At 39.6% G+C, this 23,602-nt stretch overlaps 1 protein-coding gene across 1 annotated transcript in view; it reads left to right on the top strand.

Annotated features, from left to right (window-relative positions):
• Window positions 1-23,602, top strand: part of ALK (ALK receptor tyrosine kinase) — a 318,891-nt gene that overhangs the window by 167,614 nt on the left and 127,675 nt on the right. The gene's annotated exons all lie outside the window — the stretch shown is intronic.

Here is a 23,602-nt window from a genome sequence, read left to right as displayed (position 1 = left end):
TTCCTCTCTCCAAGTGCTAATAGCAAATTTTGCAACGAGAGATTTTATGGCTTTAGTCTGATAAAATAGAGCAACAGATGGAATCATTTCACTGTTCAGGATAAACTGTTGCCCAAAGCAGGTATGATACCTGTTACGACCCAGACCGGACAGACCAGAGGGTCGTAGAGGTTCTGGGATCCCCCCGGGCTAAATTAAGGTGAAACGACACCAAACGATCACTTTGAATGCTTTATTTGAACAATCCAAACTGTGGAAGGCGTAACGGTGGGCAGCGTGGGTTGCAGCAAAACGCTCACAAGAAGAGAGAAAAGAGAGGAAAAAAAAAAAGAGGGGGAAAAGAAAAGAGAGAGTCACCGCCCTTGGATCCCGCGGCGTCGGCGACGAGCGCGGTAACCGGCCGGTGATGGGCGCGCGCAACGTGGCTCTTTGCAGTTGTGTCTGTTATAGTCTACATCTCCGTTCACAGTCACGCCTCTTGAAGACTTATATGGGTTCATTCTAGACAGTTCTCAACATCTATAGTAGTGTTCCAGAGGGTTCTTTATCTACTGAGCATGTGCAGCTTATTGGGGTGGTGGTCTTAGGGACTTTCCAAGGAGCTACAAGCCCCCTCCTCAAATAAGCTTTGTGTGGCCTCTGGCCATATGTGGTGGGTTACCAGGCTGGTTCTGCCAGAACACAGGACTGCATACCCTCCGGCACACCCCCTGTGTCCATGCCAGCCAACTTCTTGCTAATGTCCCTCTTTGTTATGCAGACCGTACCTTCGTTGCTACAACGTTTGAGGCATTGACAGACATTAACTCTTTCAGTCCCTCACAATACCTTAAAATATTTTCCAGAGTTCATTAGGAAACAGGAACAGAGACGTTTGTCTGCATGAAGTGAAACCTGCCCTAATTCTGAATATTTGGCAAGCATGACATTTATAGAGACTCCAAAATGTTTGATTCCTAGAGAGAGAGTATAGTACTCTGCACCACCACCACTGAGGCTGGAGGTGTTTTGTGCCTTCAGACAGACTAGAAGAGGCTGGAAGACACGCCTGTGACAATTTCATATTTCATTATTATTATCCATCTATCTTGCTATAGTGAGTGTAATCCCTTCAACGAACTATCAGTGGTGGTGGACTCTTGCCAAGTGTGAATACAGGTTGCCAGCACTAGTCAGTATGGTGACACGGATAGAATATTTTCCTATTAGTTGAAAACGCTTACTTGACCTGCTGGGATGTGCTCTTCCTAGCATTGCTCATAACCTTTGCTGTTGCCTTGCATGAAAAGATGGTCGTCTTCAGATGTAAATACCTAATAGTTTTACAGCATAGGGAGGCTTAGGTCAGACTTGGGACCACTGGCTAGCCCTGTGTCCCTGTTGTTCCCTTTTGTACTCCTCTTTCTCCTAGCAGAGGGAATCTTTTTTCCCCCCATCAGAATAACAAATAAAACTCAGTAATTAAGAGACCAATCCTAAACATTCTGTGCATAGTCTCTGCTGCTGTAAAGACTGTAAGATTAACCCAAATCTCTACTCATTATAACAGCTATTGACATTCATATCTCTCAGAAGTTGTTGATATAAGTGCCAGATCAATCCAGGTTTCCTTGAGTAGGACAAGTGGCAGGAAAGCCCTGTTCTGGAAAGATAGGCAATACCAGTGGTGCAGAGGTACAGTTGTAAAGAATGAAATTTTAAAGTCGTCTGACCTCTCTTTTTATTCTTTAGCTCTTTTTCACTCACCATTATCAGCTTTCTAGTTCAGCATGATACTTAAGCGTAAGATGAATCTTCACAGCGCAGAGTGCTGGTGTTGAAAACTTTCATGTCCTTAGTTACATGCAGTTTCTTCAAATCTCAGGTGGTCTTTGGAAATTCATTCATTCATTGCTCCTGACTGAATCAGTGGAGATGTGTCCACTTGTAATCTGCTAAATTAGGTATCCTTCCTTTCTACCATTTCCTTTCTCGTTTCTAGCATGTAGTATACAGATCTCCCACATGGCATTCAATCAGAAATGCATACAGCAATTTTGGAGGGCATTAAGCCTTCCGTATTACATTCTGCAGGCTGCCAACACCTTGTGACAGATCCAAGCACACAGGTGGTAGGATTGTGTTGATATGCAATATGGCTTGCCCTGTTTTCCCATGTGGACTTGGAGAGTTGGCCAAACATGGGAATTGGCCCAAATGTGAAAGCTGAGATTTGGCTTTGAGAGTTATTGGGAACACAGGCTAAATCAGATCTTTTTCGGTCTAATATTGTGTTTCCAGAAGTGGAATAGACTTTTAAAAAAACTTTGCATTAAGTTGATGCTGGATTATCTGTTTTTCTACGTCTTAGATTTTATCCTATTTTTTTACCCTAGTATTTTCTATAGCTAGAAACTGCTTTAGGCTTTGAAAGAATTAGGTTAATAAAAGAATATCTTAGGAAAGTTTTTGTTTGTCATTAATTCATTTTTTTACCTGCAATTGTTTTATGTTGTAACAAACCCAACACCTTTTCAAGTGTTAAGTGTGTGTTTCCTTGTCAGGCCCTTCTCTTCTGTTCTTCAGAACAGCCTGGGATATATCCTGGCACACACAGTAGACCCACAGCCTAGACCACTCGCTTCCCCATGAGTATCAGCCTTGAGGTACTGTTCTGTCTAGCTCATAGCTGGGATTTGTCTATTCTAGTGGTGTTTTGGGTGACGTGAGTATTGATCCCTCTTTCTGCTAACAGAAATTCCACCATGAAATGAAAACCTTTTTTGAGATAGAAGTATAATTGAGATTGGTATATTTCTATCAAAAATTTTGTTCTGTTACATTTTCATTTTCAGATGAAAACATCTTTAGCGAGAAAATTCCCAACACTGTCTTCTTAACAGATTCTTTTTAATAATTTTAACATTAGATGCTATTACACAGATCTAGTCCTTTTCTGACCAGGTAGTTTTAATGCTGTGTATTACAACTGACAGCTTGTTCGTTAGCATTACTTGTCTCCCAGCTTGTAATGTTTGGAAGTATGAATAATCGTCGTTACTGTGGAAGGAGGCTTTGAGTTGTGACAACTGTTATAGCTGTGTTTTGGTTTTATGAGGAGTGACTAAATGTCTGTGCAAGTGAGTTAACAGCTTAATCTGCTCCCTTTCTCCCAACATGACTCACTAGAGCATTTCTGTATGCACTGCTGCCACCTCTCTCCCCAGTTGCTGCTTGATTGACATTAGTCTGTTTGAGCTCTCCATACATGCGTTACCCTCTCTGTACCATATAACTTTTGTCACGGTGCTGATGCTGCCGGCTTTCAGATTCTCATGTGAGATTCCCCTGCAAGAGGATCTGACTCAGACCCCTCCTGAGATCCATTTAACACACTGAATTAAATTCAAGTAGCTCTTGATGCTTGTTAGCATCTTCTGTCTGACTGACTGGGATCTTACTCATTAGTCTTCAGATTGTTTGTAATATTAGATGTGTACGTGGTACATCACAGATTTATGCCACTCCAGGGTCCCAACTGCTTTTTATTTTGGGGGTTTTTTTTGCTGACTGTGTCTCCATGAAGAGCTACAGAATATGTGGTCTCACTTTACAGTGTGTCCTTAGCGTGCAAATATTTCTCCGCTTACTTTCTTAACAGTTCATCCTTTTGTAATAATACATTGTGCTTTCAGTTTTGCGTACAAGCAATGCATTCCAGTGTCATTGACTGAGCTGGGTAGAGAACAAAGGTCTGCATCCAGCTTGGCTGTTGACCTGCTGGGTGATCCTGAGCAAGGCTTTTTGTCTTGATTTCCTCAGCCTTGAGGAACATTAGGACCTTGTTAAAGAAGATGTGGTGTTCGACCACCCAAAGTATAAATGTTTGGCTGCAATGTCTTTTGGAAATGTTTGAGCAGTCACATGTAGTTTTGAAATGAGACCCTAGTTAGGAGTGAGTTTCTTTTTTTCACAGAAATCATAGTCCTGAGGTGCTGTAAAACACACTTTTGTATCTGCTAAGTCTGGCTGAATGTTTGGTTGGCCAGTGTGAGAAATGTGAATGTGATTCGTGTGAGTAAAAACAGAATAGAAGAGGGAGGATTGGTGCATGTAGATATGAAGACATAGTTGAGTGAAAGCACCATCGTTTTAATGCAACTGTGGACCTTGACGGGGAAGATTGTGTAACCGCAAACTGCAGAAGTTCCTTTGTCTATGGGGTTGTAAGTTTCTAAGTGTTACAAGCTTAAAACCGGTTTGGGGACGATTGATTACCAGAAGGAACGACAGAAGACACGCGCTGCACGAGATAAGAAGGCGAAGAGTTCAACCTTAAAAGTCTGTATAAAGGTCGCTGAGGAAGACTCTTACTTCATCCCGAGACCCCCGCCCAAGACCGCCAGGAGGCAGTGCACATGTGAAAGGGACTTGCGAAACTCATTTTAATACGAAGCGAAGGACAATTTGCATATTGCATCACCCTGTTAAATATGTAAGAGTATAGACTATAAACACTATATGCTGCTGTCTGTAGGTGTGCGTGTTGGTAGAGCCCAGGCTCCCCGCGCACCCAGCGCTGTTTGCTTGCCTTTATTCGCTAATAAACCAAGTTCCTGTTAACGTATTATTTCGGGACTCGGTCATTTATCACAACCAGCAAGCAATGCCATTGGGAATTTTAACACCACTTCCATGAGCTCCAACCTCACTGTCTGTTGACTGCTTTGAGGGCTTAGGTTCCTTACACGGATCCTCCAAGTTAAGTTATATCCTAAGCTTGTGTCAGTTCTTGCCTTCTAGTCAAATTATGAAACCAAAATAGTGGGCATTTGTGAAAACGTTGACCTAAGTAATTAATCCAAAATCATATCAAAGCCCAGCTGGAGATGAATGAGTAGCAAACATGAAAGCTAACAAGAAGGTACTCTAGCAGTATAAGGAAATTCAGCAAAAGTGTTTGTCCATTGGTAAAAGGAAAAGGCAAAAATAATGGATATTTTTTTAACTTGAGTCTTCACAAGCAAAGCCTGATGCAAGACCTATGTACATATTAGTATGGCTTGAAAAGGAGAAGTGCAGCCAACATCAGAGGAGCAACAAGTCAGGGACTGCTTACAGAAGGTGGATGTATTCAAATCCATGGAGCTGGATGTGCCCAAGGGTCCTGAAAAAGTAGGCTGATGTGTTTGTGGGGCTGGTGTATAATGTCTATGACAAATTATGGTAATTGGGAAGGAGGCTGGCAAATTCCTGATGACTGAAAATAACAAGTGTTGTACCAGGTTTTTTTGAAAGGCAAGAAAGTGCAGGACCTGGAGAACTCCTCAACCCCATTCCCATCCCTGGAAAGGGCATGGTGCATGTCATCTTAGAGTCTATTGGACTAGATGACTTCCAACCAACATTTTTGTGATTCTGTTGTCTGAAAATGGAACCCTGATCTCTGATTTTTCTCTCTTCATTTCAGCTAAAGCTCTGTTTTATATCTCCAGCTGTGTTCTCCTAAATGCTGCATACTCATGATGGGCCTCAAATTGATGTTGTTCAGACTCAAAATTCCTGTGAACTTTCAGAAAAGTTAGGTCAGGTCTGAAGCTACATGTTGCAGCTTAGGTAGTTTGTATTTGGTCTTTATTACCGTTAGCAAATCAATATTCAAAAGTGAGTTTCTTTCTTTCTGTGAGATCATTGAGTTTGGGTTTGTCCAGTACCTGGGAAGAGAATAAATGCAGGGAATTTAATATCTTGCGGGGGTCAGGAAACATTGATCTCTTTTCAGTTTATCGTGCTGTAACAATTATTTAATGTGTTACAGCATTACTGTTTTTTATCTCTTTCCCAGGTATTGTGTAGTGGCTGTATGCTAGAGGCAGGCTGCAGAACTAGTGAGATCAATAGTCTGGCACATCTAATATTCAGGTGATATGCAAGTAGAAAAACACAGACTGCACTTCCAGAGCACAATGTAAGCTTGTTTACTACTATTTTAGGAATAAAAATAATAAGTTTAATTTTGCCAATTATGTGTTACAGTTTCATATTGTTAAATGTTGCAATGTATTCTTAAACGCTAGCAGCTCTGAAATGAGGAGAGGCTTCTCAGTTTAATGAGAAGGACATTTTTATTGCTGTTTGTATACTTTGATTAAATAGAAGATACAGAAATTTAAGTCTGATGATTATATTTTCAGGATAACATAATTAACAATAATTTGCTCTTTTCCTAATCTAGTGAATATGTTTGAGAGAGAATATTTGTGAAATACCAATGTTCTCAATGAAATGAAGACAGTGTAATCACGCCAAAAAGTGAATTTCACATTCCAGGACTGTTTCCATTAACACTAAGCTACTGCCCCTGCAATCTCACACTGTAGTTCCTGAGCCCCTCTCTTACACGCATCTTTTACTGCGGTATGGAATGTCAGGGGACACGGCAAGGTCAGGGCTCCTGTCATCTATGGCAGAGCTAACCAGTCCTGGATAAATCAGCCTGCACATGAAATGAAAATAATTAGTACTGTAATGTAGAGATTCACTGGAAAAGTTGGTGCCAAGGCTGATTTTCATTCTTACACTTCACTCCTCCTATGCCCTTTCAAGTCCCTTCCTGGTCTTCTGCTTTCATACAGACCTCGGTACGAACTGAGCAGACGGACAGTTCAGGCTTCCACACTGGTGGTGTCTGCCACTGCGTGCCAGGGCTGCCATTGCTCTGGGCCCGCAGGCCTCAGTCTGGGGCTGAATGCCATGTAGCCGTGTGGCGTGGGACTGAGTCTCGCTAGCAAGCCCAGCTGAGGCGGCAGCAAGGGCCTGCAAAGGTGTGCAGATGGCACCGAGTAGGAGTTTGCATGTGCTGTGGCTGTGGCCTAGAGTGGATAAAGCTGTCATGCTACAGTCTGCGTTTGAATGTGTAGGTGTGCTTGTTCTCTGAGAGTGCAACTCAGACAGGACTCTCGCAGGAGTTATTGTACTAGATCTGTGCCACCTCTTGGCTGGGAATCACCCAAACTGTCCGATTCCAGAAGCAAACCTGCTGCAGGAGAGGAAAGGTACTGTTTCCCTGCCTTCTGTGCAACTTCAGTGAGAGAGTGGCTTTATTTTTTGAAAATAAAAACCCCCAACAAAACAAAACAAAAACCCCAGAAGCTCTGTGCTGTTATTGATCAGCTTCAGCATGATACCGCTGCTGCTGGCTCTGTATTTATGTTCCCTCCTACTCCATATATTGCAATTCTATCAACAAGAGTGATCTGTGAGGATGGAGACATGGGAGAAAATACCCATAGGGTCAGCATGTTGTTGTGAAGGAGAAGGAATCATTGTTGTGTTTTATCAAATCCTCAATAGCTTGGTCTGCTGGGGATAAATGTTTTTTCCTTACTGCTCTCTGGAATTCTCGTATTCTTCATCCAGCATGATCCCATGGTGTGCAATTGAATTGAGATTCATACGGTGTGGATTGCCATCACAAAAGCATATTTGAGGAGAATTGCCTGAAAATCTTGCTGTCTGAGGGGAGACGTTCACAGGATAAATGCTTTCTCTAGCCTCAATTACCTTGAAAACTAAGTCAAAGGTTGCCGTATCGAATATACCAAACTCTGTTGGGTAACTACCAGCATACTGGTGATCTTGTTGCCCCTGCAGGCAGGACTCTGGCCTCACCAGCCATGACTCAGGGAGGGTCTGGCTTGATTTAGTCATGCTTTTTCCTAAGAAGCCTTGAGGAAATGCTTTAAGCTACAGATGCTCTAGGGCTGTAAATCAGTGCCCTTGGCACTGAGTTCTGCTAAAAAGATTTTTTCAGGGGTGGTGGCAGAATTTTGGTTTTCTTTCTTGCGTTGTTACAGAAGTGATCAGAATTGGGGCATTAAATGAAAACAAAGTTAATTCTCACACTGTGAATTTTGAAGAAGTATATTATTTTTCACTCGCTTCACTAGCACATTTCAATTTGCAGCTCTAGAAGAAGGAGGGGCAGGAGCTACCCAAGCATCTGTAACTAATGCCTGCTTGTGTTGGAGGTTAATTGTCAGAGTGCCTTAAAATATTTGTCATTTATAATGATTATTAATGGAGAGTGAGGCTCTGGTTTGGGTTCTTATATATGATTATCTGCTCAAATTCTTTATTTTGTGTACCTAGTACTCTTAATTAGACCATGAGCTTTATAAAGTTTACACTTTCATACTAAGTTTCTCTCTTGTTTATTAGTTGTATTTCCACTCCCTAGTATTCATAAATCATGCGTCTGGCTTGAAAATAATACTGTTGGCAAGTTCTGTTAATTTGCCTCAAGCTTTTAAAACCTTACCTCACATTTTTAAACCTTTTTTCCCCAAAGCGATGATGATTAGAAACTTTTAAAGATAAATAGTTATTTGACATTGAGAAAGAAATCAAATATTGCAAGACTTGTAATGAATTCACAAGAGATGGCAAGGCAGAGCATTTTGAAGACGTAGATTACTATGTACCTATTACATCCACTTTTCTAAATTATTAGTAAGTAGCTGCATACAGAAAGTGTCACTCAGTAGTTGCTCATTTACACATTCAAGCATCTGTCTTGCTTATAGCCCAAGGGGTCTGTTTTGGGTACAAATGAGGCTTCCACGTTTGAAAGCCTGGCTGAAATCTATCATGCGATCAAGAGCAATATTTTCTCCTTATCATAACAGAAACCATTTGTACTTAGTGCCAACACTGTTGCTTGTACTTTTCTGATGGAAGACCAAACGCATTAAATGATCAGCAAAGCTATGTTCTTATCCTCTAACTACTAAGTTGACTGCTCCTTGTGGACTGCAGCCCAACATGGTGTTCAAGCATTGTATCAGATGTCATTGCCTCAGTGCAGCCCAGCATTTAATCTCTGCTGCTGTCGACACATGACTGCATCTGGAAAGACCTAACGTGCAGCTTTAACAAGCTGTGCTTCATTTCTGTGTTAACACACAAATGGGAGTACATGCATATAAACTTAATGAAAGTGTTGAACTTTCTGGATCTCAGTCCCAGAGGTCTGGGATAACGTGGGAGGAGGAGGAGGAATGCCTTAATACAGTGCTGTGGCTTGTAGGTGCTATGGCAATATAAATACTAATGATTAAGTAATAATTCACATGTTTCAGGGATTAGATGGATGACTACAGTCATTTCATGTGCTGTATAAGGACTTATGAATTTAAGGACAACTTGCATTTCGTTTTCCATCTGTCTGTCGATTTACGTGGTTCAAAGTTCACGGAAAAGTTGGAAAGCAATTAGCCTCTAACTATGAGATGCGGCCATTTGTGATGCTGTGCTTTTTCGTTTTTTTTAACAAAGACATGATAAATGCCGTTATTCGTTGATCAAAACTGAGTTAAACTTGTTTTCTATTAACAGCAAAGGAAAGCAAAGTTAGGCTCATTCTCTTATTCTTTGCACTTTTGCAGCACTTACAGTGTTTATAGATTCCAACTGTACAGCATTTTACACTTCCTATATTTAATTTTCACTTTAAAAACCCCCCTAACTTCTGGGAAAAAGAAAATTCAGTGTAAATGTCTGTAATCAGGGAAATGTGGTATTAAATGGGATACATGAAATATGTCATTCTAATATACTTGTAAGTCTTTGCTTTTAATACGGTATTAGGCTACACCATCAGCAAAATGTTTGCTTTTTCATTCTGTGCAGTATCTCCTGTCTCACAGTGCAGCCTGGTTCAAGCTGTAATGACTTAGCCTGCTGTCTAAAAATGTGCTGACTGGTTACAAACACAAAAGGTGTGTGATTTAAAACTACCAGTAAATGTTTGACTTTCTGTCCCTCCAAATAACCATTGAAATGGTAAGCTTTTTGCCTAGGTACCAAAACAGTATAAAGCTTATAAGCGTTTTAGCCACCTTCTGCAGATACAACATGAAAAGCAGAGGGAATTTCCTAAGGCCTCACACACCTGAATGACAACACCAGAATTGACAGTATTATTTTTTTTTTTAGCTGGTTCTCCTTTCATAGGTCTCTGCTTATCTTTATCTTTGTTTTACTTAATTTTCTCTTCAATAGCAATTTTTTTCTCCTTCAAAAATTGCTGAAGGTAGTGATAGGGTCTCAAAATCTTGGATCCAACCGCTTGAACACATCAGTATCAGGATATTGAATCCCTCTGAATTCCCCTTTAATGGACCAAGTCTGCATGTCAATGTGAACATCTCAAACTCTTTGATTGTATTTCAGTTTGCATTCGGACAGATTGCTGACCATTTGAATCCATCTACAGTTAAAGCTGATTTGAAAGAAACATCAAGTACACATGTCCAATTAAACTGAAGGTATCGTGCAGCATATAAATTGCAATCCATCATTCTTTTCAGCCTTCCTAAAATTCACTGACTGTATTTAATTCAAAGCAGCTATCTTTGTGGTTTAACAATGTACCGCAGTAGGGCAGAGGAGAAATGAGCACAGCTCTCTGTGATGCTTAGCTTTGGTGGTCTCAAAATGATGGCTCTCAACATATTTGTGGTCAGCTTCACAGTAGAATAGGCAGCATATCACTTCTTTCCCCTGCTTTCATGCTGTAACCATGTCCTGTCAGCCTGAGGCCTCTTCCTTGGGCTCTGCTGGACAAGTCTCTCCTACCTGCATTACGTTCTGCTACCTTTATAGATTGCATTTGTATACATCCCAGGAGCTAAAGTGAAATTGGTACCTAATTTGAAATGTCATTTCAGCAGCTTCTTTGCACTGCTTGCTTATGGTCATGAGTCCCAAGTGGCTTCTCAGATAAGCATTCCAAAAATAGACTTTCATGCTTTTTTTTTATAAATGCTTTGTGTGAAAAGCAGATGAAGAGGAGATGACGTGAATCAAGTCATGCTAATGCGAGCAAAGTACCTAGCCTGGAGGGGAGGGCTATGAACTGCTGTGATCCATGCTCACCTGCAAGGGTGATGGAGAAAACTAATTCTACCACACTTTCATATTACTTGTTTGTATGCGTATCCCAGATGTCTTTACCTTCCGGTTTCATTTAATGTAATTGTATCCTATTAATAATGCAAAAATGTACAGATTTCAAAAAAGATCCATCTAGTCCAAATTGTTGGAGTCAGAGGCTGAGCTGCATAGTCACGATAGAGTTCACTCTGTCACCTGTTGAGAGGCAGCTTAATCAGAACAAAAAGCTAAAAATTTTTCTCCTGGCCTGTTGGTAGCGTTTCCCTGCCATGCAGTGACTGAGTATTTAGCATGTAGCAAACTTCTCTAAAACACAAGGATTATAGGGCTTTCCTTGAAGAGAACTGTAAGCAGAAACAACTCCCCAGTCTGTAAGTGAAAGGTTCTGGCTCTAGTGGCCTGATTCATTGTAATATTTATGAACAGTAATTTAAGCAAAGTAAAAAAAGGAAGGAGGAATTTTAGCCATCTTTAAATTTTTCACCAGCATATTTAAGACAACAAACTGGGGCTGAGAAATATGTAAACTGCCTTCTAATTAAAGTAGTTCAATATACAAAGGTTTCCTGGTGCTATAACTTTAAGGTACGATATGCATTTAATTATCCCCAAGGCAAAAATTACTTTTGGAGTGGTGTAATTCTCCCCATACACAGAATAATATGGTTTACTGAACTGGACCAGGCTTTAACAAGGCCTGCAACAGCAGTAATTTTAGTGGCTCCTTGGAGATTACAGAGTAAACATTTAAAAATCTCATTTATAGGAAATGCATTAATATGTTTTTGGTCAAGTCTAATTTATTGTTAACAGGATTATTAAAGTGATATAAACTGAGGATTGTTCCTGCTGGATATTACACGGGTAATTTGGTATTGACCAAAATTCAGCATCGTCATTTCACTGCCTTATGCAGATTTATAATACTCTCACGAGAATAACACTTAATTCTTTAACTCTTTCATAAATAAAACTTTATCCCAAAGTAGCCCACCTCTTGTTTATTGTAATTTCTTTTGCCTTGAAATTAGAACTAAACAAGGTGTGGAACATGCAAAACTGTCTAATAGCAGTCATTATTTGATTTACTGTTATGACTGCCCTTTTAAAATCAATTGGATTTTTTTCTGTATTTAGCATTTAATAATCACACATCTTAAGATTTTTTAGGAACAGGGTCTAAGTTGCTTTAGCAACTTCAGAGCAGACTTTAGGTTTATTTTTTAGTTTAACTGTCAAAATCCAGGCGTAATATTTGTTCCTTCAATTTCTGTTTGTACTGTTGAAGCATGTCTTTTTTTAGGCAAAGAATCTGAATCTGGTTAAAAGTTGGACTCCTGCTGTATATTTCTGGGTTTTGTCTTTCTGTAAAATGACCTGCAAAGCCTTATTGACTGAAGGTGTGCAGACCCTGCAGCAAATACCTTATTTTAAAGTATCTTAGTACTGTCTTAAAATGACCAGTAGATTTATTGAGGGACATCAAAATGTTCCATATGTTGTATTTCTTATTTACTCTTTTCAATTTAGTTAAGGAAGGGGTAAGAACCAGAGGGAGAGATTTCTGAAGCTACGATTCCCCAGAGCTTTGGGAAGTGAGGGTGTATAGTGGCTGCTGAAGTCACTAACCGATTGAAGTGTTTGAATCCTGTCTCTTCATGGGTCCTTTATGCCCGATTGTTCCTGAACTCTGTTAGTATTGTATTTGTTCTTGCCAGCTGATCTAGTTACTTCTAGTAAAGTACTAGTTATGTCTAGTAATGTACCTTGTGGTACACTAATAGTAACTGTGACCTGTCACGGCTGAAGAGGGTCAGACAGAGTCAGGTCAAATGTGACTGAGTAAGAAACTTGAGTGCAAACTCAACCCTATATTTTGCAGAAGTTCAGGGTTTGCAACTGACGTTTTTAAGAGAAAGTGAAGTTTTATTTTGGTATTTCTGGTTCCTTCTGTGACCAGGAGTTGAAGAACGCTGAGCTAGGGTTTGGAACAGCTTCTCAAGAAATTTCCATCTCTATTTTACAAACAAGAGTACTTGAAAAGGTTTACATACTTCTCAGCAGTCTTTGTTTTAAACCTGAAGCTGTGCTGTATTTTAAGCTACTGATGTTGTGGTAAATGTTCTGGAGGTCAAGCGAACTGCAGGAAGTTCTGAGCTGTGTGAAATTTGTTTTCAAAGGTGTTTTCTCAAAATGTTGTGCAGTTTGACCACGAGTTCACCTCTGACCATCCTTTGGAAATTATTAGTAAAGAACAGGTTATGTTGGGTAGTGGTGGTTTCCTTTCTGTCTTGGCTTCCTTCTGAAAGTTTGTGTAGCTATTAGGGCGCTATCTGTTGCTTAAAAGGAAAAATAGTAGGAACGGAAGTTAATCAAGCTTTTTGCTATTTCTATTTTCATTTGCACAAGTTATTATTTTATTACTTTTCCATGGCAATAGAGTTATTTCTGTTGAAGGAATTAGGGGTTCTAGGTGTGAAAACTTATTGTTATTGTTTGTGGTGTGTTGGTGATGCTTTGGGATAGGGATCGCAGAAGTGCTCAGAAATGAGATTTTCTTTCTTCAGGATTTGTCATTTGAATTTGTATCAGACGTTCAAATAAACAACCCCCAGAGCTCACACCTGAGAGCTAGGCCCCCCCTCCATTTCTTTGCTCTTAATAACAGGGAGCATGCTCAGGACTTAAACTTTGATGTCTTCAATTCTAGTCAACTGTGGTATGTACAAAGCCGTCTTTTTTCCCTGGTAGAAGGGAAGGAAAACAGCAACAAAATCCACTTGTGCTCATCCTGGCATTAAACAGATGATAAAAACCTGATACTAAACTGATGATTATTTGCAAATCTGTAGAACAGCTTAGTAAAGTACTCACCTGTGTTTATGTTCATATTTTAAATTTGAAAAGGATTAATTTTCCAACTCACTGTCTCTTAAATCAGCTAATTGTCAACTATGGAAAGTTGTCCATAGCGCTTTGACTGTGCCATTGATGTTGGTTTTATATTCTGGGTGGAAAGATCATCACCCTTTCCTCTTGCATCAGGAGGAATGTGTGTGCACACAAATACATACAAGCAAAAATAAGAAGTGATTGTGATTTTTTTGTTTCCATGAAGTGTTCAGAATTATGTGGAGTGTCAATATATCAAGGGAGGAAAAAGGCATACACCACCTTTTGTTCCCGAGTACTCTGAATACAAATATATAAATAACATACGCAATTAACTAAAGTCTCCCTGGGTTTGCATTGATGTACCTGAGTTCTGCACGTCTCAGTGTATTTTGAGATTAAAATTCCCTTGTTTTATACAATGGTTATTGGAACCTCAATGCGGTTGGTAATGTTACTGCTCTAACGAAAGTGGATAAACGTGAACCTTGAGAATGCAGCAAATGAACTGGTCAGACAAAAACAGTGTCTCCATTTTTTAATTTCATTTCTGCAGTGAAATTCAATTTGAAGCATAACTTACGCATTTCATTCTCTGATTATTTGTACCAGGTATTTACCCCTCTCTGAATTTGCCTCTTCTTTAATTAACTGCAGATATATCTGAAGTTCTCTTTTGAATGCTCCTTAGCCTGTTCTGAAGGAATGCAAAAGCATCTAGTATGCTGATTTTAGGCTGTTGCTGCCAGCAGGCCTCTAGGTACAACTCTGTGTGCAGGTCATTGCGTCTGATGCTTTCCTAGATTGAGGAGATTCTGTAGCCAAATGCCCAACCTCTGAACCAAGTGCTGTCTCTTCAAACGTTTCAAAGAATGGGCATAATCTGCAGCATACCATTGATGGCTTGGGCACTTCTGGTTCAACCACTTCTTCAAAAGAAAACAATAGGGAGTATCTAATGCACACAGAAAAAGAAAAGAGTTTGTGGAAGCTTTCAGAAAACCTGCATACTATTTTTTGACGAGCTGTAGTTTGTATTTAGACTAATACAGTGCATCTTTATTAACTACTAGGCCACTTTTTGTAGCCCAAAGCATTTGGGGACATTAGGTGATAAAATTTTGAAAAGCATACCTAGCAGAGAAAGGACTTTATTTCAAATCTTGCTTGGGCAGATGTAGGAAAGTAATGAAGTGTGGCTGTATAAGACCTGTTCCAAGTGACAAGATCTGCAGTACAGCATGGCTTTTGTACCAGCAGTGATGGGGATAGGCGACATGGTGAATAAATATTTTGTTTGTGTTTGAGTGGAGCAAGAGGTATAAGATACAGAACTGAAAGAAAACAAGTCTGCAAGGTAGGCTGGGAGCACATAGAAATGGGTTTTGAAGAATGAGGACAAATGCCATCATTCTCAAGGTTAGATGTGCTCCCTGCCCTTCTTCCCAGTCTGTAGCAGCGTGATTAAGCTCAAAACTCCAGAATTACATTCCAATTAACAAAATTTCCCTCTGTGATTTCAGTTCAACGGGTATTCTGATTTGGCCCCCTTACCCAAGAGCAGGTGAAGCAATGCACGTGGAGCTGGTCCTTAAGGGATTTCTTGGGAGAAATGTGCAATACAAATTCTCAACCACCTTCTTTATCCCTGTGGTTGAGTGCCCTATTTAGAATAGGGTGGACCTTCTGGAGTGAATTCTGGTTGGTTTGCTTTCAGGAGGAGGGAACCATAGTTAAATCTTAGTTGTTTTATGCAGCCACCTGCAAGACAGGAAATTTTGGTTATTTCAGTAACATCTTTCTGGTAAATTTATCCCATCCATTGTTTTCTGATGTTCTATAGTCAAGGAACAGAATTGTTACTTTTTTTGCAAATGTGCATCTTAAAAGGGATTGATATTTTAAATTGAGTATGGTGATCCTTTAATAACACAAAGTGGATTTTGCTGGTAATTCTTCACTGTGGTGAACTTAGCTTGGGCAGCCTGGCAGAACATGCAGGCAATAGCCTTGCAAATTGGGAAGTTCTGTGTCTTTAAAAGTGGAGAAAAGTGTACCTTCAGAGGTTTGGTGTAGAAGAGATCTTTTTCCTCCTGTATATTGTCTGGTTGCAGACTTTTTAAGCTGTCAAGAGATAAATTTAAAACTTAAACTGGAAAACACGTGAATATTTTTTTACCTGACTCTAAAAAGATATTTCCAAAACAGATGACAAGTTTCATGCATTGATTCCATTCTTCGCCTTTGTACTGTTTTTTCATTTGGTTGTGCCATCTGAAAAGGGTTTTTTTGGGGGATGGGTATTTTGGTTTGCTTTTGGGTTTGCATGTATTTAATTAGATAGAAACTCTAGAGCCCCTAGTCTTAGCCTATTAAAATGTATTCAGGCCTTTCTGTATTCAAATCCTTAAATCTAAGTCAGCTTTTTACTTCTGGGTCTGCCTCAGCACAGCAAAAGCAGAACAGAGGCATTTCTCTGGGTTTTCAGGCATCCAAAAGGTAAAAACTGCTTTAATTCAGTTTTAGTCTGAGATGGCAACATGCATGAGGCATCCTGCATTTTGACCAAAACCACCATGAGATCTCACGACCTCTCCCCGCTTCAGTGTGGTCTCTCTCCAAACCTAGTAATTAAAAATGAGATTAAAATCTGTATTTTCCTCTGAACATTAGTCTCTGATGTTATTGTTTATGTTCTTTCCTGCTTACTATACTCTTACGTATATATTCACATTCAAAGGATATTACTGAAGGATAAAATCAAGCATTTAAAATTTATGAAATGCCGGAATGTTTTCCTGTCCAATCTTAATTCTACCTCTTGTAATTATATTCATTATGGTACAGTCTTTAATTATATGAATCATAGTATTTTTAGTACAAGATACATACTTGATTCAGCACAGAGGATAGATGATGCTCACATAATGAGTAGCTATGCAGTATTTTTTTTTCTCTTATTGTTCAGTTAATGCCTCTGTAGTTTATTTACTGAAATGATTCAAGCCTTGCTCAGAAGACAAAGTTGTTAATTTGCTTAGGGGTTTTATTCTTATCACACTCACAACTAGAATTTTGAATACTTCAGATACTGATTTGTTTCTACACCAGCCCAGTCAGGTGGGGAAGATTATCTTTATCTTGTATCTGTAAAAAGTATCTCCCATGTATTTCAGTGGGACAGTGAAAAACTGACAGAAAGGCAATCTTTCTGCACAGTTTCAAGCTTCCTGCCTTTCCAAAAAACCGACCTCCAAAAAAACCCAAACATCAAACCAGAGAAAATAATTAACCTGGGAATTTTTTTTTTTTGTGCTTGGCCTGAGGCAACTACTTATCATGGAAAAACTCAGACTGGATGGGAATCTACCCCCCAAATTGAAGTTCACATTTATGAGAGATGTTGGAAAATATTAATAAGTCTTTAATAGTATCTCTACTCATAGTTATTGTAAACTTTTTATTAATAGTTTCCGGTGAATACAGGCATTACAAAAGTGCAGCATATCATTCTTTTCCTCAGCTCTTATCCAGTGGCTTTGTCATTCCACAGTTTCTTTTTACTGTGTCTTTTTTGTGTGGGGAAAAGGGGGATTTCTCCTTCAGAAAAGATTCTGGTGGAATCTAAATTTCCCAGCTGAACAGTATGTTCATAGGAAAAGCTCTTGCTTAAACATAACAGCATTTCTTGAAAAGGAAATAATTCTTAAAAAGATCTTGGCTGGCTGTACTGTAGAGTTCATTTGAACAACAGCTCAGTAGATGGGACTTGAGGAAGCACCAGTGACACCTCTTATGCCTCTTTTTCCTTTTATTTTTTAATTGACTGATTGAGATTGCATCCATGACCGGTTCCACTATAATTTTGGGATTGTAACTCATGTTTTGATTTCTTGAAAATGGTTACATACCTTTTCTTTCACATAAACTTGACTACTGGCATGATGAGTAGTTAATTCTTTGTCCTTATTAGCATGAAAAATGCACTGGCCTGATTGTGATCATTCTGCTTTAAACAAAAGTATGAATGTCAATAAATATCTTGAAAGAAAGGATATTCAGAACTACATGAGATTTTTCTCTGAGGTGATATCAGTTTTCCCTAGAGCTGTGTGGAACGAGTTTCTGTTTCTGGTACAGGCTAAATGCTACAGTTTCTGCATAGGCAAAACACCCACCTAAGCTGCTTGGAATCTCTCCTGGCGTAAAACAGAGTTTTGCTTAAAAAACAGAATGAGGTTTGTCTTCTACGATCTTATCTTAGCTTTCTCACTTACATGAGGGGAAAAAAAAAAAATCTCTTTTTACATGACAGGGAGAGCAAATCATGTTAATCACTTTAATTCTATTTACATAGTGTGATTTTTCAACTTAGGTGTGCTACATTTTCCAGTACAGCCATTCTATCATTGCTCTGTATCTTGTTAAACAGGTCTAAACCCAGACTGAATCAGTTAAGTTCATGGGTCCTTTTTTTATGATAGCGTGACTGAAAGCAGAATCTGCCATGTTTAATGCATGGTAAGGCCAAACTAGAAGCCTTATTTCAATGTCTAAGATTTCAACAATGGAAACAGAAGACCTGTTAAACTTGAGTTTAGATTTAGATGAGATTAACTCTCTCCCTTTACATTTAGGACTGCAAAATTGAGTAATTTTCGAGGTGTCTGTAATTCTTCTCCAATCAGGACACTTTTTTTCATTCTGTGCTGCTATCATCCACTTGTACCCTTCCAAAATGTGACTTGTCAACATTTTAGCACTAAGATCCCAAGCCATGGTTTGTCTAAGGACCACCAGTGAAATTTGCACATCCTTGTTACCCCAGGTGCATACTTGCTGACCCTATATTACCATGAGCTAATTTGTACTATTGTAAGTTCTGCTTTATCCACATTTCCTCATCTAGAATTTTTCTAGACTGACTAACAAAGAAACAGATAGTTTAAAAAAGTTTGAAACAGATCTGCATTAACAAATCCTGCCTTACTTTTCAAAAATGAGTGATAATTCTGACCACCCAAATGTTGATCTAAGTGTTATCTTGTGGCCTGTATGTCCTGATCTTTTCAGAACTCTTGGTGAGGGTGGACAACTCTCAGCGGCTTTCCAGAATTCTGGCGCTCTCTGCAAGATCAAACGATTTCTATCAGTAGCAAAAGGCCAGTATCGGAGACAGTGCAGTCCACCTCAGTGCAGTCCCTGAACATATATAACTGGGTATAAATTTGTTGTGTATGTGCAAAGGAGAAGACATTTATGAAGGTGTAACCTGTGGCAGAAGACAGACTACTTTGACATATAACTATAGCAATCCCCTATCCTATATTCCTTGTTGTATTCTTCTGCTTTTTATTATACTTCTATTACCAATTGGTAATGTTTTCTTAGTTGGCAACTTAATGATGATACCAAAGAATCCCAGGGTGTTAAGGTAGAACACTCCACGTTGGAGAATCTACCAATTTAGATTTTGCTAATATGTTCAAGGAGAAGGTCAAGTAGTGGTATAAATCGCACTGGTTTAGACACCCTCTGGGCTTTCTTTGTGTTTAGATCAGTTTCTGAATTTCCCTGTGCTGCCCATGGAAACTATTCTTCCTTAGTACTCAAGTTCATAATGCAAAAGGAGGTTAACTTTAATGATATCCTAAGAGGGACCCACCCATACCTTGTATCAGCCCGTGTCTCCTAGACAACATGGCACTGTGGTCAAAGCAGCTGAGACACTTCACTTCTATTTAGGCTAGATGCAGAATCATTTTCTCAGGAGTTGAAAAGTTCAGAAGGAGAATGAAATAAGATCATTTTCCCTCTATACTTTACAAAATCCTACAAAGTAGGATAGACCTTTTTGCTCTTGCATCATTATGTACAGAGAAAGGTTAGGCTTTCATTGCAGACTTGCTCAAGGCACATTATGTGAACTCCAGAAGAATGCTTGAAATTGTCCAGCACAATTTTCAGGAGAGAACAGCAAGAGCAACAAGAAAGTAATGTAGACTTGAGCAAATGCTGAAATAATGAGTGTCGTTCTGTGTTTAAAAGCCCTGAAGCAGATTGAAGTCACCAGTCTGCTTTGCAGCCCCCATCCATAGTGTCTCCTCGTTTTACCTGCATCTGCACAGTGATCTGTGGTACTTGAGGAAAGGACATTAGAAGAGAACGGAGAACCCTGACAAAATATGTGGGCTATGCTCTTGGGCTGAATCTCTTCAGAGCTACAGAACTGTAACTGGATCCAAAAAGAGAGGAGAGTGAGCATTTGGCATCATCTCTGTACCACACAATTTGGGAGACGGTACAGGGACAAGCAGTGTGAAGACAAGCCAAGGCTCTCCTGAGAGCTGCTCTTCCTTCCCAGGGCCTCCCTGTGCTTGCCTACAGCTTCTATTGCTGACAGAGCCTCCCCTCCACCGACCAGTTTGGCAGCAGGCCATCTTGTCGCTGCTGTGCTAGCAGCAACACTCTCCTGATCTCTTCAGCCTCCTCTGCCTTCATTACATGTCACCTCAGCAGTACCCAGGGATCATGGTGGGCATTGAATTAACTCAGCATTTTAAAGGTGGTGAGTGCAGAAAACATATTGCTTATGTTCACTGCTTTTAAAGGGAATTTGTGTTTCCCACCCGTCCCTCCTGACACTTTCTAAAGGGAGGGATAGGATTGTATTTCTGAGGCAAAAGAAAAGCAAACCCAAATCTTTATTTCTTTATCTTGTGGTCTAGAGGAACCTCCTTATCGTAGTTGCCACAGCTGCAGCTTCTTCAGCCTTCAGATGAATGGCAAGACAGCTTTTGCAAAGTGTTTTTTTTTTCTAAACCTTGTTTCTCAGGAGTTGAAAATAAACCTTGTGTCTTGACTTAATATTCCCTCAGGGCTGCTTACACAGCAAGGTTATAGCTTTTGTGGAGTCATAACCTACCACCTAACGAGCCTTCCAGTGCAAGGGAAGGCCTGATCTTCTTGTAATGAAAGACAGGCAGGAGAGAAGAAAGAAACAAAACAAAACCCCTGAATAAAAACTTTCTGTAGTTTCTCTGTTCCTCACAGAGAGATGAGTCAGTGACCAAACTTTTCTTTTGCTTTCAACCTTTTGGCTGTTGTAAAAAGAGCATGACAAAGGCAATGTCATAATTATCTTTTAATAAAAAATAAAAAATTTGGAAGACAATTTTATTGCCTGATCCTACCAAAGTGCTGATCCACTTCTCTTCTTCCTTACACTGTCAACACTGGGGAAAGAGAAGAGGAGGAAGAGAAGGAAAATGCTGAAGAGGAGAAAGACAGAAATAAAAGAAAGAGCTGCTTCTGACAACCAGTAGCATTTTCAGAAGTTACAATCTGTGCAGTTTGATTGGGCAAAACTTAACTTGTATTTTAGAGAAGGTCTCACAGCCAATGCCAGTGTGTGGTGTAACTACAGCTCTGATTTCACCTGGCAGCAGTATCAGTCTGAATAACCAATATTGAACACTTGCTGAACCAGGAGTTGGTGACTTCCAGGTGAATATCCCAATCAACAGATCCTTTCTCACCCTCTTGCTTGCTTTCTCCTTGCACATATTTAGTACATTATATAAAATGAAGCAGGTACCACCGAGGGGTGCATTTTGGAATGCCGTCACTCTGATGGCTGAGGTGGGATTTGGCCTTCTAAACTGAAAAAGGGGTTTTCAATTAAAGTCCTCTTCTTTTTAGCCAGACTGTCCTTAGCACTAGCTAGCAGAGTGTTTCAGAGTTTTGGGCAAGAAAATTTTTTGAGAAACACTTACTATGAGCACCTTTGAGAGCTCAAGCAGCCTCAGTGTAGTTGCATGGAACAGACTCATTGTGGACCACAAATCAGAGTAGCTTAATTCTGTCTGTGTTGAAAGGGACATGGACAAAATAGTTCCCACCTTCCCCTGCCTCAGTAAGAGCACTGACTCATGTTCAAAGTCACTCAAAAAGTGGAATGATGAATTAGAGCTATCTGTAATTATTCTTAATTTTGCGTTTCTTATTACTTCCTGTTTTCCCTAAGACTGAGCTATTAAATTCCCAAACAATAACTAGAAATGCATCTGTTAACATTATTAATCGAAGTATTTACTTGCAAACTAAGATCTTTTCTTCTAGGGTAACCTCCCTTAAGTATTTGTACAGCACACTTTTTCCAGCCTTTCCTTGGTAGAACATAAAATGCCAATTGAGCATTTGGCTTTACGGCTTCTGGCAGACTTGGGAAAAGATGGTAAACATTCAGTCCCATCCTCTTGCTCCCAAAAGCTAAAAATCCAATAACAACCAGTTTTATTTTGCTGTGTTACGTTGATGCTGTAGTGTGGGAGATTTTGCCGTTAAAACCACAGCACACGTTCTACATTGAGTTTTTCAGTATTTTCTTTTTCCTGTTTTAAAGTGAAACTAAAGGTAACAGTACATGTTTACTAGAGGGAAAACTGTTTCCCTAGAGTGGAAAATTATTTTTTTGAAGAATTCTTCAACATATGCTGTTTATTCTGAGGGAAGAAAAGATGTAAAAATGTCATGAAGTAATCAAAACTTGAAAAGAGCAGAGGAGCATTGTCCGATCAATGGCTTCGAGAGCTGTGTTTGCCAGCACATTCACTCACTAACCGAATTTGACACTGACAGCATCCAATTTCTGTTTTTAGGATGCTGCCCTGAGGATTTAAGCAAGACGTGTTACAGAAAGAGATGTTCTAATGCTTTGTAAAGCGACAAAATTTGCTTTCATTCTGTCAAATTATACTACTGTGAGCATTAACTAACTGTTGTGGCGCTGGAGTAGATCCATGTGGATCAGAAACCAGGATTATGGTCATGCCCTTTACTGAAACTTTGTATGTCTCCCAGAGCTGTGGTTTGCAGCATGATACACCAATTACCACCAAAGAGATTGGTAATCAGTGCTGATTAACAACAGAAGGCTTTTTGAACACAGAATTGTACAGAGGGAAACATGCCCAGCAGGTGCCCTCTCTGATATTTAACTATAAGACAATCTGATGGAGAGAGGTGTTTACAGGACTGGCTCTGGATTACCTATGAGGGGGTTTCTCACAGAAAAGGTTTAAAAGAAAGCGCACACTAGTGTCAGACAAAGGTTAGGACACTAGCTCAATTAGAGCTAATTAATGTCCTGTGAGTGCTTTACTTTTTCAGCCATGCTGCATAACATCACGTGTGGTACTTCACTGCGCAAGAACTTTTTGCTGTGGGCTGGAAGAGTCTGATTCTTAAGTGCCTTAAATCAAAGAGCTCCAAGAAACTGCTACTATAAGTCATACTTTGCAAATGATCTTTGAGGGATTTAGAAGGTGTCAAGGCTATGACTAATGTTGGGTTTCTGGTGTGTGGGTGGACACTTAAGTGCCATATAGATGTATGAGGTACTGCAGTTAATGGATTGATTTGGTTGATCATGGGTGCATTGGTGAAGTTCAGGATCAGGCGGTGTGCTGTTCCCTGATGAACTAGGTTAGAGTAACTGGAAGTTAAATAGAAAATTGAAATACTGTATTCTTTATGTGAAGAAAATGGAAAGATTTTGAACACTTGATCATTTGTTGCACAGATCAAAAATTATTTTTGTCCAAAGGCTCTTCAGTTTGTTTTGAAATGAGTCAGTGAACTTGGCATAACTCTTAATGAACCCAGGTGGGATTTTCAAGAGTATGAATATTTGTCTGACTCTTGTCCCAGTGAAGCAGATGTGTTCATCCCTGACTTCATCTGGGGTAAAGTTCAACCTGTGAACTCTCAGTGC

The sequence above is a fragment of the Gymnogyps californianus genome, chromosome 3, assembly GCF_018139145.2.
Source record: "Gymnogyps californianus isolate 813 chromosome 3, ASM1813914v2, whole genome shotgun sequence".
In the NCBI taxonomy this organism is placed as follows: domain Eukaryota; kingdom Metazoa; phylum Chordata; class Aves; order Accipitriformes; family Cathartidae; genus Gymnogyps; species Gymnogyps californianus.
The sequence above is the reverse complement of the archived record's forward strand: the minus strand, read 5'-3'. Positions and strand labels throughout refer to the sequence as shown.